This window comes from Hypomesus nipponensis, chromosome 12 (assembly GCF_054491055.1).
Source record: "Hypomesus nipponensis isolate SF chromosome 12, ASM5449105v1, whole genome shotgun sequence".
NCBI lineage: Eukaryota > Metazoa > Chordata > Actinopteri > Osmeriformes > Osmeridae > Hypomesus > Hypomesus nipponensis.
The window spans coordinates 17,720,001-17,739,131 of record NC_140372.1 but is presented as its reverse complement, the minus strand read 5'-3'; the positions used below and the strand labels follow the sequence as shown (position 1 = coordinate 17,739,131).

At 45.8% G+C, this 19,131-nt stretch overlaps 32 non-coding genes across 32 annotated transcripts; all 32 read right to left on the bottom strand.

The window, feature by feature from the left end:
• Nucleotides 1-72: 72 nt before the first annotated feature.
• trnas-gcu (transfer RNA serine (anticodon GCU)) lies at nucleotides 73-154 on the bottom strand. The gene has a single exon. It is a non-coding gene; the product is annotated as a tRNA-Ser (tRNA).
• A 549-nt stretch (nucleotides 155-703) lies between these two features.
• On the bottom strand, nucleotides 704-785 carry trnas-gcu (transfer RNA serine (anticodon GCU)). The gene has a single exon. It is a non-coding gene; the product is annotated as a tRNA-Ser (tRNA).
• A 1,801-nt stretch (nucleotides 786-2,586) lies between these two features.
• On the bottom strand, nucleotides 2,587-2,668 carry trnas-gcu (transfer RNA serine (anticodon GCU)). Its single transcript has one exon. It is a non-coding gene; the product is annotated as a tRNA-Ser (tRNA).
• A 547-nt stretch (nucleotides 2,669-3,215) lies between these two features.
• Nucleotides 3,216-3,297, bottom strand: trnas-gcu (transfer RNA serine (anticodon GCU)). The gene has a single exon. It is a non-coding gene; the product is annotated as a tRNA-Ser (tRNA).
• A 228-nt stretch (nucleotides 3,298-3,525) lies between these two features.
• On the bottom strand, nucleotides 3,526-3,607 carry trnas-gcu (transfer RNA serine (anticodon GCU)). The gene has a single exon. It is a non-coding gene; the product is annotated as a tRNA-Ser (tRNA).
• A 554-nt stretch (nucleotides 3,608-4,161) lies between these two features.
• Nucleotides 4,162-4,243, bottom strand: trnas-gcu (transfer RNA serine (anticodon GCU)). Its single transcript has one exon. It is a non-coding gene; the product is annotated as a tRNA-Ser (tRNA).
• A 547-nt stretch (nucleotides 4,244-4,790) lies between these two features.
• On the bottom strand, nucleotides 4,791-4,872 carry trnas-gcu (transfer RNA serine (anticodon GCU)). Its single transcript has one exon. It is a non-coding gene; the product is annotated as a tRNA-Ser (tRNA).
• A 228-nt stretch (nucleotides 4,873-5,100) lies between these two features.
• trnas-gcu (transfer RNA serine (anticodon GCU)) lies at nucleotides 5,101-5,182 on the bottom strand. The gene has a single exon. It is a non-coding gene; the product is annotated as a tRNA-Ser (tRNA).
• Nucleotides 5,183-5,731: 549 nt separating this feature from the next.
• trnas-gcu (transfer RNA serine (anticodon GCU)) lies at nucleotides 5,732-5,813 on the bottom strand. The gene has a single exon. It is a non-coding gene; the product is annotated as a tRNA-Ser (tRNA).
• Nucleotides 5,814-6,041: 228 nt separating this feature from the next.
• trnas-gcu (transfer RNA serine (anticodon GCU)) lies at nucleotides 6,042-6,123 on the bottom strand. Its single transcript has one exon. It is a non-coding gene; the product is annotated as a tRNA-Ser (tRNA).
• A 244-nt stretch (nucleotides 6,124-6,367) lies between these two features.
• Nucleotides 6,368-6,449, bottom strand: trnas-gcu (transfer RNA serine (anticodon GCU)). Its single transcript has one exon. It is a non-coding gene; the product is annotated as a tRNA-Ser (tRNA).
• An 848-nt stretch (nucleotides 6,450-7,297) lies between these two features.
• Nucleotides 7,298-7,379, bottom strand: trnas-gcu (transfer RNA serine (anticodon GCU)). Its single transcript has one exon. It is a non-coding gene; the product is annotated as a tRNA-Ser (tRNA).
• Nucleotides 7,380-7,931: 552 nt separating this feature from the next.
• On the bottom strand, nucleotides 7,932-8,013 carry trnas-gcu (transfer RNA serine (anticodon GCU)). The gene has a single exon. It is a non-coding gene; the product is annotated as a tRNA-Ser (tRNA).
• A 546-nt stretch (nucleotides 8,014-8,559) lies between these two features.
• On the bottom strand, nucleotides 8,560-8,641 carry trnas-gcu (transfer RNA serine (anticodon GCU)). The gene has a single exon. It is a non-coding gene; the product is annotated as a tRNA-Ser (tRNA).
• Nucleotides 8,642-8,869: 228 nt separating this feature from the next.
• trnas-gcu (transfer RNA serine (anticodon GCU)) lies at nucleotides 8,870-8,951 on the bottom strand. The gene has a single exon. It is a non-coding gene; the product is annotated as a tRNA-Ser (tRNA).
• A 1,324-nt stretch (nucleotides 8,952-10,275) lies between these two features.
• Nucleotides 10,276-10,357, bottom strand: trnas-gcu (transfer RNA serine (anticodon GCU)). The gene has a single exon. It is a non-coding gene; the product is annotated as a tRNA-Ser (tRNA).
• Nucleotides 10,358-10,585: 228 nt separating this feature from the next.
• trnas-gcu (transfer RNA serine (anticodon GCU)) lies at nucleotides 10,586-10,667 on the bottom strand. Its single transcript has one exon. It is a non-coding gene; the product is annotated as a tRNA-Ser (tRNA).
• A 1,801-nt stretch (nucleotides 10,668-12,468) lies between these two features.
• On the bottom strand, nucleotides 12,469-12,550 carry trnas-gcu (transfer RNA serine (anticodon GCU)). Its single transcript has one exon. It is a non-coding gene; the product is annotated as a tRNA-Ser (tRNA).
• Nucleotides 12,551-13,097: 547 nt separating this feature from the next.
• Nucleotides 13,098-13,179, bottom strand: trnas-gcu (transfer RNA serine (anticodon GCU)). The gene has a single exon. It is a non-coding gene; the product is annotated as a tRNA-Ser (tRNA).
• A 228-nt stretch (nucleotides 13,180-13,407) lies between these two features.
• On the bottom strand, nucleotides 13,408-13,489 carry trnas-gcu (transfer RNA serine (anticodon GCU)). Its single transcript has one exon. It is a non-coding gene; the product is annotated as a tRNA-Ser (tRNA).
• A 244-nt stretch (nucleotides 13,490-13,733) lies between these two features.
• On the bottom strand, nucleotides 13,734-13,815 carry trnas-gcu (transfer RNA serine (anticodon GCU)). The gene has a single exon. It is a non-coding gene; the product is annotated as a tRNA-Ser (tRNA).
• Nucleotides 13,816-14,353: 538 nt separating this feature from the next.
• On the bottom strand, nucleotides 14,354-14,435 carry trnas-gcu (transfer RNA serine (anticodon GCU)). Its single transcript has one exon. It is a non-coding gene; the product is annotated as a tRNA-Ser (tRNA).
• Nucleotides 14,436-14,663: 228 nt separating this feature from the next.
• trnas-gcu (transfer RNA serine (anticodon GCU)) lies at nucleotides 14,664-14,745 on the bottom strand. Its single transcript has one exon. It is a non-coding gene; the product is annotated as a tRNA-Ser (tRNA).
• A 242-nt stretch (nucleotides 14,746-14,987) lies between these two features.
• trnas-gcu (transfer RNA serine (anticodon GCU)) lies at nucleotides 14,988-15,069 on the bottom strand. Its single transcript has one exon. It is a non-coding gene; the product is annotated as a tRNA-Ser (tRNA).
• Nucleotides 15,070-15,607: 538 nt separating this feature from the next.
• trnas-gcu (transfer RNA serine (anticodon GCU)) lies at nucleotides 15,608-15,689 on the bottom strand. Its single transcript has one exon. It is a non-coding gene; the product is annotated as a tRNA-Ser (tRNA).
• A 228-nt stretch (nucleotides 15,690-15,917) lies between these two features.
• trnas-gcu (transfer RNA serine (anticodon GCU)) lies at nucleotides 15,918-15,999 on the bottom strand. Its single transcript has one exon. It is a non-coding gene; the product is annotated as a tRNA-Ser (tRNA).
• Nucleotides 16,000-17,013: 1,014 nt separating this feature from the next.
• Nucleotides 17,014-17,095, bottom strand: trnas-gcu (transfer RNA serine (anticodon GCU)). Its single transcript has one exon. It is a non-coding gene; the product is annotated as a tRNA-Ser (tRNA).
• Nucleotides 17,096-17,322: 227 nt separating this feature from the next.
• trnas-gcu (transfer RNA serine (anticodon GCU)) lies at nucleotides 17,323-17,404 on the bottom strand. Its single transcript has one exon. It is a non-coding gene; the product is annotated as a tRNA-Ser (tRNA).
• Nucleotides 17,405-17,632: 228 nt separating this feature from the next.
• Nucleotides 17,633-17,714, bottom strand: trnas-gcu (transfer RNA serine (anticodon GCU)). The gene has a single exon. It is a non-coding gene; the product is annotated as a tRNA-Ser (tRNA).
• A 244-nt stretch (nucleotides 17,715-17,958) lies between these two features.
• Nucleotides 17,959-18,040, bottom strand: trnas-gcu (transfer RNA serine (anticodon GCU)). Its single transcript has one exon. It is a non-coding gene; the product is annotated as a tRNA-Ser (tRNA).
• Nucleotides 18,041-18,578: 538 nt separating this feature from the next.
• trnas-gcu (transfer RNA serine (anticodon GCU)) lies at nucleotides 18,579-18,660 on the bottom strand. Its single transcript has one exon. It is a non-coding gene; the product is annotated as a tRNA-Ser (tRNA).
• A 242-nt stretch (nucleotides 18,661-18,902) lies between these two features.
• Nucleotides 18,903-18,984, bottom strand: trnas-gcu (transfer RNA serine (anticodon GCU)). The gene has a single exon. It is a non-coding gene; the product is annotated as a tRNA-Ser (tRNA).
• Nucleotides 18,985-19,131: the final 147 nt, after the last annotated feature.

Sequence of the window (19,131 nt, the reverse complement as noted above, 5' to 3'; positions counted from 1 at the left end):
TAGGAGAACTAAGGGTTCAGGGACGGAAGAATTTCAATTTCATGAAGCGAACATGTCATAAGAACAACTTGCCGACGAGGATGAGATTCGAACTCACGCGTGCAGAGCACAATGGATTAGCAGTCCATCGCCTTAACCACTCGGCCACCTCGTCATACACAGCACTAGGCCCACGGCACTCTAGGCCCACGGCAGTGAAAGATCCTTCCATTTCACAAAAAAAGGAAAAAAGCAGGTGACAACAGGCACAATTGTGAAAAGGAACATTATCAGGAGCTGAAGAAGGATTCAAAGAGTTGTTGGAAAGGCAGTGGGGGAGGCGGACACTAAAAAGGAGCAGTAACAGTTCAGGGACAACAGAATTTCAATTTCATAAGGCCTGTCACAAAGATGACTCGCCGACGAGATTGAAACTCACGCATGCAGAGCACAATGGATTAGCAGTCCATCGCCTTAACCACTCGGCCACCTCTTCGTTTACAGCGCTGGGCCCACGGCAGTGAAAGATCCTTCCATTTCACAAAAAAAGGAAAAAAGCAGGTGACAACCGGCACAATTGTGAAAAGGAACATTATCAGGAGCAGAGGAAGGAATCAAAAAGTTGTTGGAAATGCAGTGGAGGGACACTAAGTAAGAGAACTAAGGGTTCAGGGACGGAAGAATTTCAATTTCATAAAGCGAACATTTCATAAGAACAACTTGCCGACGAGGATGAGATTCGAACTCACGCGTGCAGAGCACAATGGATTAGCAGTCCATCGCCTTAACCACTCGGCCACCTCGTCATACACAGCACTAGGCCCACGGCACTCTAGGCCCACGGCAGTGAAAGATCCTTCCATTTCACAAAAAAAGGAAAAAAGCAGGTGACAACAGGCACAATTGTGAAAAGGAACATTATCAGGAGCTGAAGAAGGATTCAAAGAGTTGTTGGAAAGGCAGTGGATGGACACTAAGTAGGAGAACTAAGGGTTCAGGGACGGAAGAATTTCAATTTCATAAGGCGGACATGTCATAAAGATGACTCACCAACGAGGATGAGATACGAACTCATGCGTGCAGAGCACAATGGATTAGCAGTCCATCGCCTTAACCACTCGGCCACTTCTTCATTTACAGCACTGGGCCCACGGCAGTGGAAGATCCTTCCATTTCACAAAAAAAGCAAAAAAGCAGGTGACAACAGGCACAATTGTGAAAAGGAACATTATCAGGAGCTGAAGAAGGATTCAAAGAGTTGTTGGAAAGGCAGTGGGGGAGGCGGACACTAAAAAGGAGCAGTAACAGTTCAGGGACAAAATAATTTCAATTTCATAAGGCCGACATGTCATAAAGATGACTCGCCAACGAGATTGGAACTCACAAATGCAGAGCACAATGGATTAGCAGTCCATCGCCTTAACCACTCGGCCACCTCGTCGTTTACAGCACTGGGCCCACGGCAGTGAAAGATCCTTCCATTTCACAAAAAAAGGAAAAAAGCAGGTGACAACCGGCACAATTGTGAAAAGGAACATTATCAGGAGCAGAGGAAGGAATACAAAAGTTGTTGGAAATGCCGTGGAGGGACACTAGGTAGGAGAACTAAGGGTTCAGGGACGGAAGAATTTCAATTTCATAAAGCGAACATGTCATAAGCACAACTTGTCGACGAGGATGAGATTCGAACTCACGCATGCAGAGCACAATGGATTAGCAGTCCATCGCCTTAAATACTCGGCCACTTTGTCGTTTACAGCACTGGGCCCACGGCAGTGGAAGATCCTTCCATTTCACAAAAAAAGGAAAAAAGCAGGTGACAACAGGCACAATTGTGAAAAGGAACATTATCAGGAGCAGAGGAAGGAATCAAAGAGTTGTTGGAAAGGCAGTGGATGGACACTAAGTAGGAGAACTAAGGGTTTAGGGACGCAAGAATTTCAATTTCATAAGGCCGACATGTCATAAAGATGACTCGCCAACGAGATTGGAACTCACAAATGCAGAGCACAATGGATTAGCAGTCCATCGCCTTAACCACTCGGCCACCTCGTCATTCACAGCACTAGGCCCACGGCACTAGGCCCACGGCAGTGAAAGATCCTTCCATTTCACAAAAAAAGGAAAAAAGCAGGTGACAACCGGCACATTTGTAAAAAGGAACATTATCAGGAGCTGAAGAAGGATTCAAAGAGTTTTTGGAAAGGCAGTGGATGGACACTAAGTAGGAGAACTAAGGGTTCAGGGACGGAAGAATTTCAATTTCATAAAGCGAACATGTCATAAGCACAACTTGTCGACGAGGATGAGATTCGAACTCACGCATGCAGAGCATAATGGATTAGCAGTCCATCGCCTTAAATACTCGGCCACTTTGTCGTTTACAGCACTGGGCCCACGGCAGTGGAAGATCCTTCCATTTCACAAAAAAAGGAAAAAAGCAGGTGACAACAGGCACAATTGTAAAAAGGAACATTATCAGGAGCAGAGGAAGGAATCAAAGAGTTGTTGGAAAGGCAGTGGATGGACACTAAGTAGGAGAACTAAGGGTTTAGGGACGGAAGAATTTCAATTTCATAAGGCGGACATGTCATAAAGATGACTCACCGACGAGGATGAGATTCGAACTCACGCGTGCAGAGCACAATGGATTAGCAGTCCATCGCCTTAACCACTCGGCCACCTCGTCATTCACAGCACTAGGCCCACGGCACTAGGCCCACGGCAGTGAAAGATCCTTCCATTTCACAAAAAAAGGAAAAAAGCAGGTGACAACAGGCACAATTGTGAAAAGGAACATTATCAGGAGCTGAAGAAGGATTCAAAGAGTTGTTGGAAAGGCAGTGGGGGAGGCGGACACTAAAAAGGAGCAGTAACAGTTCAGGGACAACAGAATTTCAATTTCATAAGGCCTGTCACAAAGATGACTCGCCGACGAGATTGAAACTCACGCATGCAGAGCACAATGGATTAGCAGTCCATCGCCTTAACCACTCGGCCACCTCTTCGTTTACAGCGCTGGGCCCACGGCAGTGAAAGATCCTTCCATTTCACAAAAAAAGGAAAAAAGCAGGTGACAACCGGCACAATTGTGAAAAGGAACATTATCAGGAGCAGAGGAAGGAATCAAAAAGTTGTTGGAAATGCAGTGGAGGGACACTAAGTAAGAGAACTAAGGGTTCAGGGACGGAAGAATTTCAATTTCATAAAGCGAACATTTCATAAGAACAACTTGCCGACGAGGATGAGATTCGAACTCACGCGTGCAGAGCACAATGGATTAGCAGTCCATCGCCTTAACCACTCGGCCACTTCGTCATTTACAGCACTGGGCCCACGGCAGTGAAAGATCCTTCCATTTCACAAAAAAAGGAATAAAGCAGGTGACAACCGGCACAATTGTGAAAAGGAACATTATCAGGAGCAGAGGAAAGAATCAAAAAGTTGTTGGAAATGCAGTGGAGGGACACTAAGTAGGAGAACTAAGGGTTCAGGGACGGAAGAATTTCAATTTCATGAAGCGAACATGTCATAAGAACAACTTGCCGACGAGGATGAGATTCGAACTCACGCGTGCAGAGCACAATGGATTAGCAGTCCATCGCCTTAACCACTCGGCCACCTCGTCATACACAGCACTAGGCCCACGGCACTCTAGGCCCACGGCAGTGAAAGATCCTTCCATTTCACAAAAAAAGGAAAAAAGCAGGTGACAACAGGCACAATTGTGAAAAGGAACATTATCAGGAGCTGAAGAAGGATTCAAAGAGTTTTTGGAAAGGCAGTGGATGGACACTAAGTAGGAGAACTAAGGGTTCAGGGACGGAAGAATTTCAATTTCATAAAGCGAACATGTCATAAGCACAACTTGTCGACGAGGATGAGATTCGAACTCACGCATGCAGAGCACAATGGATTAGCAGTCCATCGCCTTAAATACTCGGCCACTTTGTCGTTTACAGCACTGGGCCCACGGCAGTGGAAGATCCTTCCATTTCACAAAAAAAGGAAAAAAGCAGGTGACAACAGGCACAATTGTAAAAAGGAACATTATCAGGAGCAGAGGAAGGAATCAAAGAGTTGTTGGAAAGGCAGTGGATGGACACTAAGTAGGAGAACTAAGGGTTTAGGGACGGAAGAATTTCAATTTCATAAGGCGGACATGTCATAAAGATGACTCACCGACGAGGATGAGATTCGAACTCACGCGTGCAGAGCACAATGGATTAGCAGTCCATCGCCTTAACCACTCGGCCACCTCGTCATTCACAGCACTAGGCCCACGGCACTAGGCCCACGGCAGTGAAAGATCCTTCCATTTCACAAAAAAAGGAAAAAAGCAGGTGACAACAGGCACAATTGTGAAAAGGAACATTATCAGGAGCTGAAGAAGGATTCAAAGAGTTGTTGGAAAGGCAGTGGGGGAGGCGGACACTAAAAAGGAGCAGTAACAGTTCAGGGACAACAGAATTTCAATTTCATAAGGCCTGTCACAAAGATGACTCGCCGACGAGATTGAAACTCACGCATGCAGAGCACAATGGATTAGCAGTCCATCGCCTTAACCACTCGGCCACCTCTTCGTTTACAGCGCTGGGCCCACGGCAGTGAAAGATCCTTCCATTTCACAAAAAAAGGAAAAAAGCAGGTGACAACCGGCACAATTGTGAAAAGGAACATTATCAGGAGCAGAGGAAGGAATCAAAAAGTTGTTGGAAATGCAGTGGAGGGACACTAAGTAAGAGAACTAAGGGTTCAGGGACGGAAGAATTTCAATTTCATAAAGCGAACATTTCATAAGAACAACTTGCCGACGAGGATGAGATTCGAACTCACGCGTGCAGAGCACAATGGATTAGCAGTCCATCGCCTTAACCACTCGGCCACTTCGTCATTTACAGCACTGGGCCCACGGCAGTGAAAGATCCTTCCATTTCACAAAAAAAGGAATAAAGCAGGTGACAACCGGCACAATTGTGAAAAGGAACATTATCAGGAGCAGAGGAAAGAATCAAAAAGTTGTTGGAAATGCAGTGGAGGGACACTAAGTAGGAGAACTAAGGGTTCAGGGACGGAAGAATTTCAATTTCATGAAGCGAACATGTCATAAGAACAACTTGCCGACGAGGATGAGATTCGAACTCACGCGTGCAGAGCACAATGGATTAGCAGTCCATCGCCTTAACCACTCGGCCAACTCGTCATACACAGCACTAGGCCCACGGCACTCTAGGCCCACGGCAGTGAAAGATCCTTCCATTTCACAAAAAAAGGAAAAAAGCAGGTGACAACAGGCACAATTGTGAAAAGGAACATTATCAGGAGCTGAAGAAGGATTCAAAGAGTTGTTGGAAAGGCAGTGGGGGAGGCGGACACTAAAAAGGAGCAGTAACAGTTCAGGGACAACAGAATTTCAATTTCATAAGGCCTGTCACAAAGATGACTCGCCGACGAGATTGAAACTCACGCATGCAGAGCACAATGGATTAGCAGTCCATCGCCTTAACCACTCGGCCACCTCTTCGTTTACAGCGCTGGGCCCACGGCAGTGAAAGATCCTTCCATTTCACAAAAAAAGGAAAAAAGCAGGTGACAACCGGCACAATTGTGAAAAGGAACATTATCAGGAGCAGAGGAAGGAATCAAAAAGTTGTTGGAAATGCAGTGGAGGGACACTAAGTAAGAGAACTAAGGGTTCAGGGACGGAAGAATTTCAATTTCATAAAGCGAACATTTCATAAGAACAACTTGCCGACGAGGATGAGATTCGAACTCACGCGTGCAGAGCACAATGGATTAGCAGTCCATCGCCTTAACCACTCGGCCACTTCGTCATTTACAGCACTGGGCCCACGGCAGTGAAAGATCCTTCCATTTCACAAAAAAAGGAATAAAGCAGGTGACAACCGGCACAATTGTGAAAAGGAACATTATCAGGAGCAGAGGAAAGAATCAAAAAGTTGTTGGAAATGCAGTGGAGGGACACTAAGTAGGAGAACTAAGGGTTCAGGGACGGAAGAATTTCAATTTCATGAAGCGAACATGTCATAAGAACAACTTGCCGAGGAGGATGAGATTCGAACTCACGCGTGCAGAGCACAATGGATTAGCAGTCCATCGCCTTAACCACTCGGCCACCTCGTCATACACAGCACTAGGCCCACGGCACTCTAGGCCCACGGCAGTGAAAGATCCTTCCATTTCACAAAAAAAGGAAAAAAGCAGGTGACAACAGGCACAATTGTGAAAAGGAACATTATCAGGAGCTGAAGAAGGATTCAAAGAGTTGTTGGAAAGGCAGTGGATGGACACTAAGTAGGAGAACTAAGGGTTCAGGGACGGAAGAATTTCAATTTCATAAGGCGGACATGTCATAAAGATCACTCACCAACGAGGATGAGATACGAACTCATGCGTGCAGAGCACAATGGATTAGCAGTCCATCGCCTTAACTACTCGGCCACCTCGTTGTTTACAGCACTGGGCCCACGGCAGTGAAAGATCCTTCCATTTCACAAAAAAAGGAAAAAAGCAGGTGACAACCGGCACAATTGTGAAAAGGAACATTATCAGGAGCAGAGGAAGGAATAAAAAAGCTGTTGGAAATGCCGTGGAGGGACACTAGGTAGGAGAACTAAGGGTTCAGGGACGGAAGAATTTCAATTTCATAAAGCGAACATGTCATAAGCACAACTTGTCGACGAGGATGAGATTCGAACTCACGCATGCAGAGCACAATGGATTAGCAGTCCATCGCCTTAAATACTCGGCCACTTTGTCGTTTACAGCACTGGGCCCACGGCAGTGAAAGATCCTTCCATTTCACAAAAAAAGGAAAAAAGCAGGTGACAACCGGCACAATTGTGAAAAGGAACATTATCAGGAGCAGAGGAAGGAATCAAAAAGTTGTTGGAAATGCAGTGGAGGGACACTAAGTAGGAGAACTAAGGGTTCAGGGACGGAAGAATTTCAATTTCATAAAGCGAACATGTCATAAGCACAACTTATCGACGAGAATGAGATACGAACCCACGCGTGCAGAGCACAATGGATTAGCAGTCCATCGCCTTAAATACTCGGCCACTTTGTCGTTTACAGCACTGGGCCCACGGCAGTGGAAGATCCTTCCATTTCACAAAAAAAGGAAAAAAGCAGGTGACAACAGGCACAATTGTAAAAAGGAACATTATCAGGAGCAGAGGAAGGAATCAAAGAGTTGTTGGAAAGGCAGCGGATGGACACTAAGTAGGAGAACTAAGGGTTTAGGGACGGAAGAATTTCAATTTCATAAGGCGGACATGTCATAAAGATGACTCACCGACGAGGATGAGATTCGAACTCACGCGTGCAGAGCACAATGGATTAGCAGTCCATCGCCTTAACCACTCGGCCACCTCGTCATTCACAGCACTAGGCCCACGGCACTAGGCCCACGGCAGTGAAAGATCCTTCCATTTCACAAAAAAAGGAAAAAAGCAGGTGACAACCGGCACATTTGTAAAAAGGAACATTATCAGGAGCTGAAGAAGGATTCAAAGAGTTTTTGGAAAGGCAGTGGATGGACACTAAGTAGGAGAACTAAGGGTTCAGGGACGGAAGAATTTCAATTTCATAAAGCGAACATGTCATAAGCACAACTTGTCGACGAGGATGAGATTCGAACTCACGCATGCAGAGCACAATGGATTAGCAGTCCATCGCCTTAAATACTCGGCCACTTTGTCGTTTACAGCACTGGGCCCACGGCAGTGGAAGATCCTTCCATTTCACAAAAAAAGGAAAAAAGCAGGTGACAACAGGCACAATTGTAAAAAGGAACATTATCAGGAGCAGAGGAAGGAATCAAAGAGTTGTTGGAAAGGCAGTGGATGGACACTAAGTAGGAGAACTAAGGGTTTAGGGACGGAAGAATTTCAATTTCATAAGGCGGACATGTCATAAAGATGACTCACCGACGAGGATGAGATTCGAACTCACGCGTGCAGAGCACAATGGATTAGCAGTCCATCGCCTTAACCACTCGGCCACCTCGTCATTCACAGCACTAGGCCCACGGCACTAGGCCCACGGCAGTGAAAGATCCTTCCATTTCACAAAAAAAGGAAAAAAGCAGGTGACAACAGGCACAATTGTGAAAAGGAACATTATCAGGAGCTGAAGAAGGATTCAAAGAGTTGTTGGAAAGGCAGTGGGGGAGGCGGACACTAAAAAGGAGCAGTAACAGTTCAGGGACAACAGAATTTCAATTTCATAAGGCCTGTCACAAAGATGACTCGCCGACGAGATTGAAACTCACGCATGCAGAGCACAATGGATTAGCAGTCCATCGCCTTAACCACTCGGCCACCTCGTCATACACAGCACTAGGCCCACGGCAGTAAAGATCCTTCCATTTCACAAAAAAAGGAAAAAAGCAGGTGACAACCGGCACATTTGTAAAAAGGAACATTATCAGGAGCTGAAGAAGGATTCAAAGAGTTTTTGGAAAGGCAGTGGATGGACACTAAGTAGGAGAACTAAGGGTTCAGGGACGGAAGAATTTCAATTTCATAAGGCGGACATGTCATAAAGATGACTCACTGACGAGGATGAGATACGAACCCACGCGTGCAGAGCACAATGGATTAGCAGTCCATCGCCTTAACCACTCGGCCACCTCGTTGTTTACAGCACCGGGCCCACGGCAGTGAAAGATCCTTCCATTTCACAAAAAAAGGAAAAAAGCAGGTGACAACAGGCACAATTGTAAAAAAGAACATTATCAGGAGCAGAGGAAGGAATCAAAGAGTTGTTGGAAAGGCAGTGGATGGACACTAAGTAGGAGAACTAAGGGTTTAGGGACGGAAGAATTTCAATTTCATAAGGCGGACATGTCATAAAGATGACTCACCGACGAGGATGAGATTCGAACTCACGCGTGCAGAGCACAATGGATTAGCAGTCCATCGCCTTAACCACTCGGCCACCTCGTCATACACAGCACTAGGCCCACGGCACTCTAGGCCCACGGCAGAGAAAGATCCTTCCATTTCACAAAAAAAGGAAAAAAGCAGGTGACAACAGGCACAATTGTGAAAAGGAACATTATCAGGAGCTGAAGAAGGATTCAAAGAGTTGTTGGAAAGGCAGTGGATGGACACTAAGTAGGAGAACTAAGGGTTCAGGGACGGAAGAATTTCAATTTCATAAGGCGGACATGTCATAAAGATGACTCACCAACGAGGATGAGATACGAACTCATGCGTGCAGAGCACAATGGATTAGCAGTCCATCGCCTTAACCACTCGGCCACTTCTTCATTTACAGCACTGGGCCCACGGCAGTGGAAGATCCTTCCATTTCACAAAAAAAGGAAAAAAGCAGGTGACAACAGGCACAATTGTGAAAAGGAACATTATCAGGAGCTGAAGAAGGATTCAAAGAGTTGTTGGAAAGGCAGTGGGGGAGGCGGACACTAAAAAGGAGCAGTAACAGTTCAGGGACAAAAGAATTTCAATTTCATAAGGCCGACATGTCATAAAGATGACTCGCCAACGAGATTGGAACTCACAAATGCAGAGCACAATGGATTAGCAGTCCATCGCCTTAACCACTCGGCCACCTCGTCGTTTACAGCACTGGGCCCACGGCAGTGAAAGATCCTTCCATTTCACAAAAAAAGGAAAAAAGCAGGTGACAACCGGCACAATTGTGAAAAGGAACATTATCAGGAGCAGAGGAAGGAATAAAAAAGTTGTTGGAAATGCCGTGGAGGGACACTAGGTAGGAGAACTAAGGGTTCAGGGACGGAAGAATTTCAATTTCATAAAGCGAACATGTCATAAGCACAACTTGTCGACGAGGATGAGATTCGAACTCACGCATGCAGAGCACAATGGATTAGCAGTCCATCGCCTTAAATACTCGGCCACTTTGTCAGGAGTAACAGGAGCAGTAACAGTTCAGGGACAACAGAATTTCAATTTCATAAGGCCTGTCACAAAGATGACTCGCCGACGAGATTGAAACTCACGCATGCAGAGCACAATGGATTAGCAGTCCATCGCCTTAACCACTCGGCCACCTCGTCATACACAGCACTAGGCCCACGGCAGTAAAGATCCTTCCATTTCACAAAAAAAGGAAAAAAGCAGGTGACAACCGGCACATTTGTAAAAAGGAACATTATCAGGAGCTGAAGAAGGATTCAAAGAGTTTTTGGAAAGGCAGTGGATGGACACTAAGTAGGAGAACTAAGGGTTCAGGGACGGAAGAATTTCAATTTCATAAGGCGGACATGTCATAAAGATGACTCACTGACGAGGATGAGATACGAACCCACGCGTGCAGAGCACAATGGATTAGCAGTCCATCGCCTTAACCACTCGGCCACCTCGTTGTTTACAGCACCGGGCCCACGGCAGTGAAAGATCCTTCCATTTCACAAAAAAAGGAAAAAAGCAGGTGACAACAGGCACAATTGTAAAAAGGAACATTATCAGGAGCAGAGGAAGGAATCAAAGAGTTGTTGGAAAGGCAGTGGATGGACACTAAGTAGGAGAACTAAGGGTTTAGGGACGGAAGAATTTCAATTTCATAAGGCGGACATGTCATAAAGATGACTCACCGACGAGGATGAGATTCGAACTCACGCGTGCAGAGCACAATGGATTAGCAGTCCATCGCCTTAACCACTCGGCCACCTCGTCATACACAGCACTAGGCCCACGGCACTCTAGGCCCACGGCAGTGAAAGATCCTTCCATTTCACAAAAAAAGGAAAAAAGCAGGTGACAACAGGCACAATTGTGAAAAGGAACATTATCAGGAGCTGAAGAAGGATTCAAAGAGTTGTTGGAAAGGCAGTGGATGGACACTAAGTAGGAGAACTAAGGGTTCAGGGACGGAAGAATTTCAATTTCATAAGGCGGACATGTCATAAAGATGACTCACCAACGAGGATGAGATACGAACTCATGCGTGCAGAGCACAATGGATTAGCAGTCCATCGCCTTAACCACTCGGCCACTTCTTCATTTACAGCACTGGGCCCACGGCAGTGGAAGATCCTTCCATTTCACAAAAAAAGGAAAAAAGCAGGTGACAACAGGCACAATTGTGAAAAGGAACATTATCAGGAGCTGAAGAAGGATTCAAAGAGTTGTTGGAAAGGCAGTGGGGGAGGCGGACACTAAAAAGGAGCAGTAACAGTTCAGGGACAAAAGAATTTCAATTTCATAAGGCCGACATGTCATAAAGATGACTCGCCAACGAGATTGGAACTCACAAATGCAGAGCACAATGGATTAGCAGTCCATCGCCTTAACCACTCGGCCACCTCGTCGTTTACAGCACTGGGCCCACGGCAGTGAAAGATCCTTCCATTTCACAAAAAAAGGAAAAAAGCAGGTGACAACCGGCACAATTGTGAAAAGGAACATTATCAGGAGCAGAGGAAGGAATAAAAAAGTTGTTGGAAATGCCGTGGAGGGACACTAGGTAGGAGAACTAAGGGTTCAGGGACGGAAGAATTTCAATTTCATAAAGCGAACATGTCATAAGCACAACTTGTCGACGAGGATGAGATTCGAACTCACGCATGCAGAGCACAATGGATTAGCAGTCCATCGCCTTAAATACTCGGCCACTTTGTCGTTTACAGCACTGGGCCCACGGCAGTGGAAGATCCTTCCATTTCACAAAAAAAGGAAAAAAGCAGGTGACAACAGGCACAATTGTGAAAAGGAACATTATCAGGAGCAGAGGAAGGAATCAAAGAGTTGTTGGAAAGGCAGTGGATGGACACTAAGTAGGAGAACTAAGGGTTTAGGGACGCAAGAATTTCAATTTCATAAGGCCGACATGTCATAAAGATGACTCGCCAACGAGATTGGAACTCACAAATGCAGAGCACAATGGATTAGCAGTCCATCGCCTTAACCACTCGGCCACCTCGTCATTCACAGCACTAGGCCCACGGCACTAGGCCCACGGCAGTGAAAGATCCTTCCATTTCACAAAAAAAGGAAAAAAGCAGGTGACAACCGGCACATTTGTAAAAAGGAACATTATCAGGAGCTGAAGAAGGATTCAAAGAGTTTTTGGAAAGGCAGTGGATGGACACTAAGTAGGAGAACTAAGGGTTCAGGGACGGAAGAATTTCAATTTCATAAAGCGAACATGTCATAAGCACAACTTGTCGACGAGGATGAGATTCGAACTCACGCATGCAGAGCACAATGGATTAGCAGTCCATCGCCTTAAATACTCGGCCACTTTGTCGTTTACAGCACTGGGCCCACGGCAGTGGAAGATCCTTCCATTTCACAAAAAAAGGAAAAAAGCAGGTGACAACAGGCACAATTGTAAAAAGGAACATTATCAGGAGCAGAGGAAGGAATCAAAGAGTTGTTGGAAAGGCAGTGGATGGACACTAAGTAGGAGAACTAAGGGTTTAGGGACGGAAGAATTTCAATTTCATAAGGCGGACATGTCATAAAGATGACTCACCGACGAGGATGAGATTCGAACTCACGCGTGCAGAGCACAATGGATTAGCAGTCCATCGCCTTAACCACTCGGCCACCTCGTCATTCACAGCACTAGGCCCACGGCACTAGGCCCACGGCAGTGAAAGATCCTTCCATTTCACAAAAAAAGGAAAAAAGCAGGTGACAACAGGCACAATTGTGAAAAGGAACATTATCAGGAGCTGAAGAAGGATTCAAAGAGTTGTTGGAAAGGCAGTGGGGGAGGCGGACACTAAAAAGGAGCAGTAACAGTTCAGGGACAACAGAATTTCAATTTCATAAGGCCTGTCACAAAGATGACTCGCCGACGAGATTGAAACTCACGCATGCAGAGCACAATGGATTAGCAGTCCATCGCCTTAACCACTCGGCCACCTCTTCGTTTACAGCGCTGGGCCCACGGCAGTGAAAGATCCTTCCATTTCACAAAAAAAGGAAAAAAGCAGGTGACAACCGGCACAATTGTGAAAAGGAACATTATCAGGAGCAGAGGAAGGAATCAAAAAGTTGTTGGAAATGCAGTGGAGGGACACTAAGTAAGAGAACTAAGGGTTCAGGGACGGAAGAATTTCAATTTCATAAAACGAACATTTCATAAGAACAACTTGCCGACGAGGATGAGATTCGAACTCACGCGTGCAGAGCACAATGGATTAGCAGTCCATCGCCTTAACCACTCGGCCACTTCGTCATTTACAGCACTGGGCCCACGGCAGTGAAAGATCCTTCCATTTCACAAAAAAAGGAATAAAGCAGGTGACAACCGGCACAATTGTGAAAAGGAACATTATCAGGAGCAGAGGAAAGAATCAAAAAGTTGTTGGAAATGCAGTGGAGGGACACTAAGTAGGAGAACTAAGGGTTCAGGGACGGAAGAATTTCAATTTCATGAAGCGAACATGTCATAAGAACAACTTGCCGACGAGGATGAGATTCGAACTCACGCGTGCAGAGCACAATGGATTAGCAGTCCATCGCCTTAACCACTCGGCCACCTCGTCATACACAGCACTAGGCCCACGGCACTCTAGGCCCACGGCAGTGAAAGATCCTTCCATTTCACAAAAAAAGGAAAAAAGCAGGTGACAACAGGCACAATTGTGAAAAGGAACATTATCAGGAGCTGAAGAAGGATTCAAAGAGTTGTTGGAAAGGCAGTGGATGGACACTAAGTAGGAGAACTAAGGGTTCAGGGACGGAAGAATTTCAATTTCATAAGGCGGACATGTCATAAAGATCACTCACCAACGAGGATGAGATACGAACTCATGCGTGCAGAGCACAATGGATTAGCAGTCCATCGCCTTAACTACTCGACCACCTCGTTGTTTACAGCACTGGGCCCACGGCAGTGAAAGATCCTTCCATTTCACAAAAAAAGGAAAAAAGCAGGTGACAACCGGCACAATTGTGAAAAGGAACATTATCAGGAGCAGAGGAAGGAATAAAAAAGCTGTTGGAAATGCAGTGGAGGGACACTAGGTAGGAGAACTAAGGGTTCAGGGACGGAAGAATTTCAATTTCATAAAGCGAACATGTCATAAGCACAACTTGTCGACGAGGATGAGATTCGAACTCACGCATGCAGAGCACAATGGATTAGCAGTCCATCGCCTTAAATACTCGGCCACTTTGTCGTTTACAGCACTGGGCCCACGGCAGTGGAAGATCCTTCCATTTCACAAAAAAAGGAAAAAAGCAGGTGACAACAGGCACAATTGTGAAAAGGAACATTATCAGGAGCTGAAGAAGGATTCAAAGAGTTGTTAGAAAGGCAGTGGATGGACACTAAGTAGGAGAACTAAGGGTTCAAGGACGGAAGAATTTCAATTTCATAAGGCCGACATGTCATAAAGATGACTCATTGACGAGGATGAGATACGAACCCACGCGTGCAGAGCACAATGGATTAGCAGTCCATCGCCTTAACCACTCGGCCACCTCGTTGTTTACAGCACCGGGCCCACGGCAGTGAAAGATCCTTCCATTTCACAAAAAAAGGAAAAAAGCAGGTGACAACAGGCACAATTGTAAAAAGGAACATTATCAGGAGCAGAGGAAGGAATCAAAGAGTTGTTGGAAAGGCAGTGGATGGACACTAAGTAGGAGAACTAAGGGTTTAGGGACGGAAGAATTTCAATTTCATAAGGCGGACATGTCATAAAGATGACTCACCGACGAGGATGAGATTCGAACTCACGCGTGCAGAGCACAATGGATTAGCAGTCCATCGCCTTAACCACTCGGCCACCTCGTCATTCACAGCACTAGGCCCACGGCACTAGGCCCACGGCATTGAAAGATCCTTCCATTTCACAAAAAAAGGAAAAAAGCAGGTGACAACCGGCACATTTGTAAAAAGGAACATTATCAGGAGCTGAAGAAGGATTCAAAGAGTTTTTGGAAAGGCAGTGGATGGACACTAAGTAGGAGAACTAAGGGTTCAGGGACGGAAGAATTTCAATTTCATAAGGCGGACATGTCATAAAGATCACTCACCAACGAGGATGAGATACGAACTCATGCGTGCAGAGCACAATGGATTAGCAGTCCATCGCCTTAACTACTCGGCCACCTCGTTGTTTACAGCACTGGGCCCACGGCAGTGAAAGATCCTTCCATTTCACAAAAAAAGGAAAAAAGCAGGTGACAACCGGCACAATTGTGAAAAGGAACATTATCAGGAGCAGAGGAAGGAATAAAAATGCTGTTGGAAATGCAGTGGAGGGACACTAGGTAGGAGAACTAAGGGTTCAGGGACGGAAGAATTTCAATTTCATAAAGCGAACATGTCATAAGCACAACTTGTCGACGAGGATGAGATTCGAACTCACGCATGCAGAGCACAATGGATTAGCAGTCCATCGCCTTAAATACTCGGCCACTTTGTCGATTACAGCACTGGGCCCACGGCAGTGGAAGATCCTTCCATTTCACAAAAAAAGGAAAAAAGCAGGTGACAACAGGCACAATTGTGAAAAGGAACATTATCAGGAGCTGAAGAAGGATTCAAAGAGTTGTTAGAAAGGCAGTGGATGGACACTAAGTAGGAGAACTAAGGGTTCAGGGACGGAAGAATTTCAATTTCATAAGGCCGACATGTCATAAAGATGACTCATTGACGAGGATGAGATACGAACCCACGCGTGCAGAGCACAATGGATTAGCAGTCCATCGCCTTAACCACTCGGCCACCTCGTTGTTTACAGCACCGGGCCCACGGCAGTGAAAGATCCTTCCATTTCACAAAAAAAGGAAAAAAGCAGGTGACAACAGGCACAATTGTAAAAAGGAACATTATCAGGAGCAGAGGAAGGAATCAAAGAGTTGTTGGAAAGGCAGTGGATGGACACTAAGTAGGAGAACTAAGGGTTTAGGGACGGAAGAATTTCAATTTCATAAGGCGGACATGTCATAAAGATGACTCACCGACGAGGATGAGATTCGAACTCACGCGTGCAGAGCACAATGGATTAGCAGTCCATCGCCTTAACCACTCGGCCACCTCGTCATTCACGGCACTAGGCCCACGGCACTAGGCCCACGGCAGTGAAAGATCCTTCCATTTCACAAAAAAAGGAAAAAAGCAGGTGACAACCGGCACATTTGTAAAAAGGAACATTATCAGGAGCTGAAGAAGGATTCAAAGAGTTTTTGGAAAGGCAGTGGATGGACACTAAGTAGGAGAACTAAGGGTTCAGGGACGGAAGAATTTCAATTTCATAAAGCGAACATGTCATAAGCACAACTTGTCGACGAGGATGAGATTCGAACTCACGCATGCAGAGCACAATGGATTAGCAGTCCATCGCCTTAAATACTCGGCCACTTTGTCGTTTACAGCACTGGGCCCACGGCAGTGGAAGATCCTTCCATTTCACAAAAAAAGGAAAAAAGCAGGTGACAACAGGCACAATTGTAAAAAGGAACATTATCAGGAGCAGAGGAAGGAATCAAAGAGTTGTTGGAAAGGCAGTGGATGGACACTAAGTAGGAGAACTAAGGGTTCAGGGACGGAAGAATTTCAATTTCATAAAGCGAACATGTCATAAGCACAACTTGTCGACGAGGATGAGATTCGAACTCACGCATGCAGAGCACAATGGATTAGCAGTCCATCGCCTTAAATACTCGGCCACTTTGTCAGGAGTAACAGGAGCAGTAACAGTTCAGGGACAACAGAATTTCAATTTCATAAGGCCTGTCACAAAGATGACTCGCCGACGAGATTGAAACTCACGCATGCAGAGCACAATGGATTAGCAGTCCATCGCCTTAACCACTCGGCCACCTCTTCGTTTACAGCGCTGGGCCCACGGCAGTGAAAGATCCTTCCATTTCACAAAAAAAGGAAAAAAGCAGGTGACAACCGGCACAATTGTGAAAAGGAACATTATCAGGAGCAGAGGAAGGAATCAAAAAGTTGTTGGAAATGCAGTGGAGGGACACTAAGTAAGAGAACTAAGGGTTCAGGGACGGAAGAATTTCAATTTCATAAAGCGAACATTTCATAAGAACAACTTGCCGACGAGGATGAGATTCGAACTCACGCGTGCAGAGCACAATGGACTAGCAGTCCATCGCCTTAACCACTCGGCCACCTCGTCATTTACAGCACTGGGCCCACGGCAGTAAAGATCCTTCCATTTCACAAAAAAAGGAAAAAAGCAGGTGACAACCGGCACATTTGTAAAAAGGAACATTATCAGGAGCTGAAGAAGGATTCAAAGCGTTTCTGGAAAGGCAGTGGATGGACACTAAGTAGGAGAACTAAGGGTTCAGGGACGGAAGAATTTCAATTTCATAAGGCGGACATGTCATAAAGATGACTCACTGACGAGGATGAGATACGAACCCACGCGTGCAGAGCACAATGGATTAGCAGTCCATCGCCTTAACCACTCAGCCACCTCGTTGTTTACAGCACCGGGCCCACGGCAGTGAAAGATCCTTCCATTTCACAAAAAAAGGAAAAAAGCAGGTGACAACAGGCACAATTGTAAAAAGGAACATTATCAGGAGCAGAGGAAGGAATCAAAGAGTTGTTGGAAAGGCAGTGGATGGACACTAAGTAGGAGAACTAAGGGTTATGGGACGGAAGAATTTCAATTTCATAAGGCGGACATGTCATAAAGATGACTCACCGACGAGGATGAGATTCGAACTCACGCGTGCAGAGCACAATGGATTAGCAGTCCATCGCCTTAACCACTCGGCCACCTCGTCATACACAGCACTAGGCCCACGGCACTCTAGGCCCACGGCAGTGAAAGATCCTTCCATTTCACAAAAAAAGGAAAAAAGCAGGTGACAACAGGCACAATTGTGAAAAGGAACATTATCAGGAGCTGAAGAAGGATTCAAAGAGTTGTTGGAAAGGCAGTGGATGGACACTAAGTAGGAGAACTAAGGGTTCAGGGACGGAAGAATTTCAATTTCATAAGGCGGACATGTCATAAAAATCACTCACCAACGAGGATGAGATACGAACTCATGCGTGCAGAGCACAATGGATTAGCAGTCCATCGCCTTAACCACTCGGCCACCTCGTTGTTTACAGCACTGGGCCCACGGCAGTGAAAGATCCTTCCATTTCACAAAAAAAGGAAAAAAGCAGGTGACAACCGGCACAATTGTGAAAAGGAACATTATCAGGAGCAGAGGAAGGAATAAAAAAGCTGTTGGAAATGCAGTGGAGGGACACTAGGTAGGAGAACTAAGGGTTCAGGGACGGAAGAATTTCAATTTCATAAAGCGAACATGTCATAAGCACAACTTGTCGACGAGGATGAGATTCGAACTCACGCATGCAGAGCACAATGGATTAGCAGTCCATCGCCTTAAATACTCGGCCACTTTGTCGTTTACAGCACTGGGCCCACGGCAGTGGAAGATCCTTCCATTTCACAAAAAAAGGAAAAAAGCAGGTGACAACAGGCACAATTGTAAAAAGGAACATTATCAGGAGCAGAGGAAGGAATCAAAGAGTTGTTGGAAAGGCAGTGGATGGACACTAAGTAGGAGAACTAAGGGTTTATGGACGGAAGAATTTCAATTTCATAAGGCGGACATGTCATAAAGATGACTCACCGACGAGGATGAGATTCGAACTCACGCGTGCAGAGCACAATGGATTAGCAGTCCATCGCCTTAACCACTCTGCCACCTCAACATTCACAGCACTAGGCCCACGGCACTAGGCCCACGGCAGTGAAAGATCCTTCCATTTCACAAAAAAAGGAAAAAAGCAGGTGACAACAGACACAATTGTGAAAAGGAACATTATCAGGAGCTGAAGAAGGATTCAAAGAGTTGTTGGAAATGCAGTGGAGGGACACTAAGTAGGAGAACTAAGGGTTCAGGGACGGAAGAATTTCAATTTCATAAAGCGAACATGTCATAAGGACAACTTGTCGACGAGGATGAGATTCGAACTCACACGTGCAGAGCACAATGGATTAGCAGTCCATCGCCTTAACCACTCGGCCACTTCGTCATTTACAGCACTGGGCCCACGGCAGTGGAAGATCCTTCCATTTCACAAAAAAAGGAAAAAAGCAGGTGACAACAGGCACAATTGTGAAAAGGAACATTATCAGGAGCTGAAGAAGGATTCAAAGAGTTGTTGGAAAGGCAGTGGGGG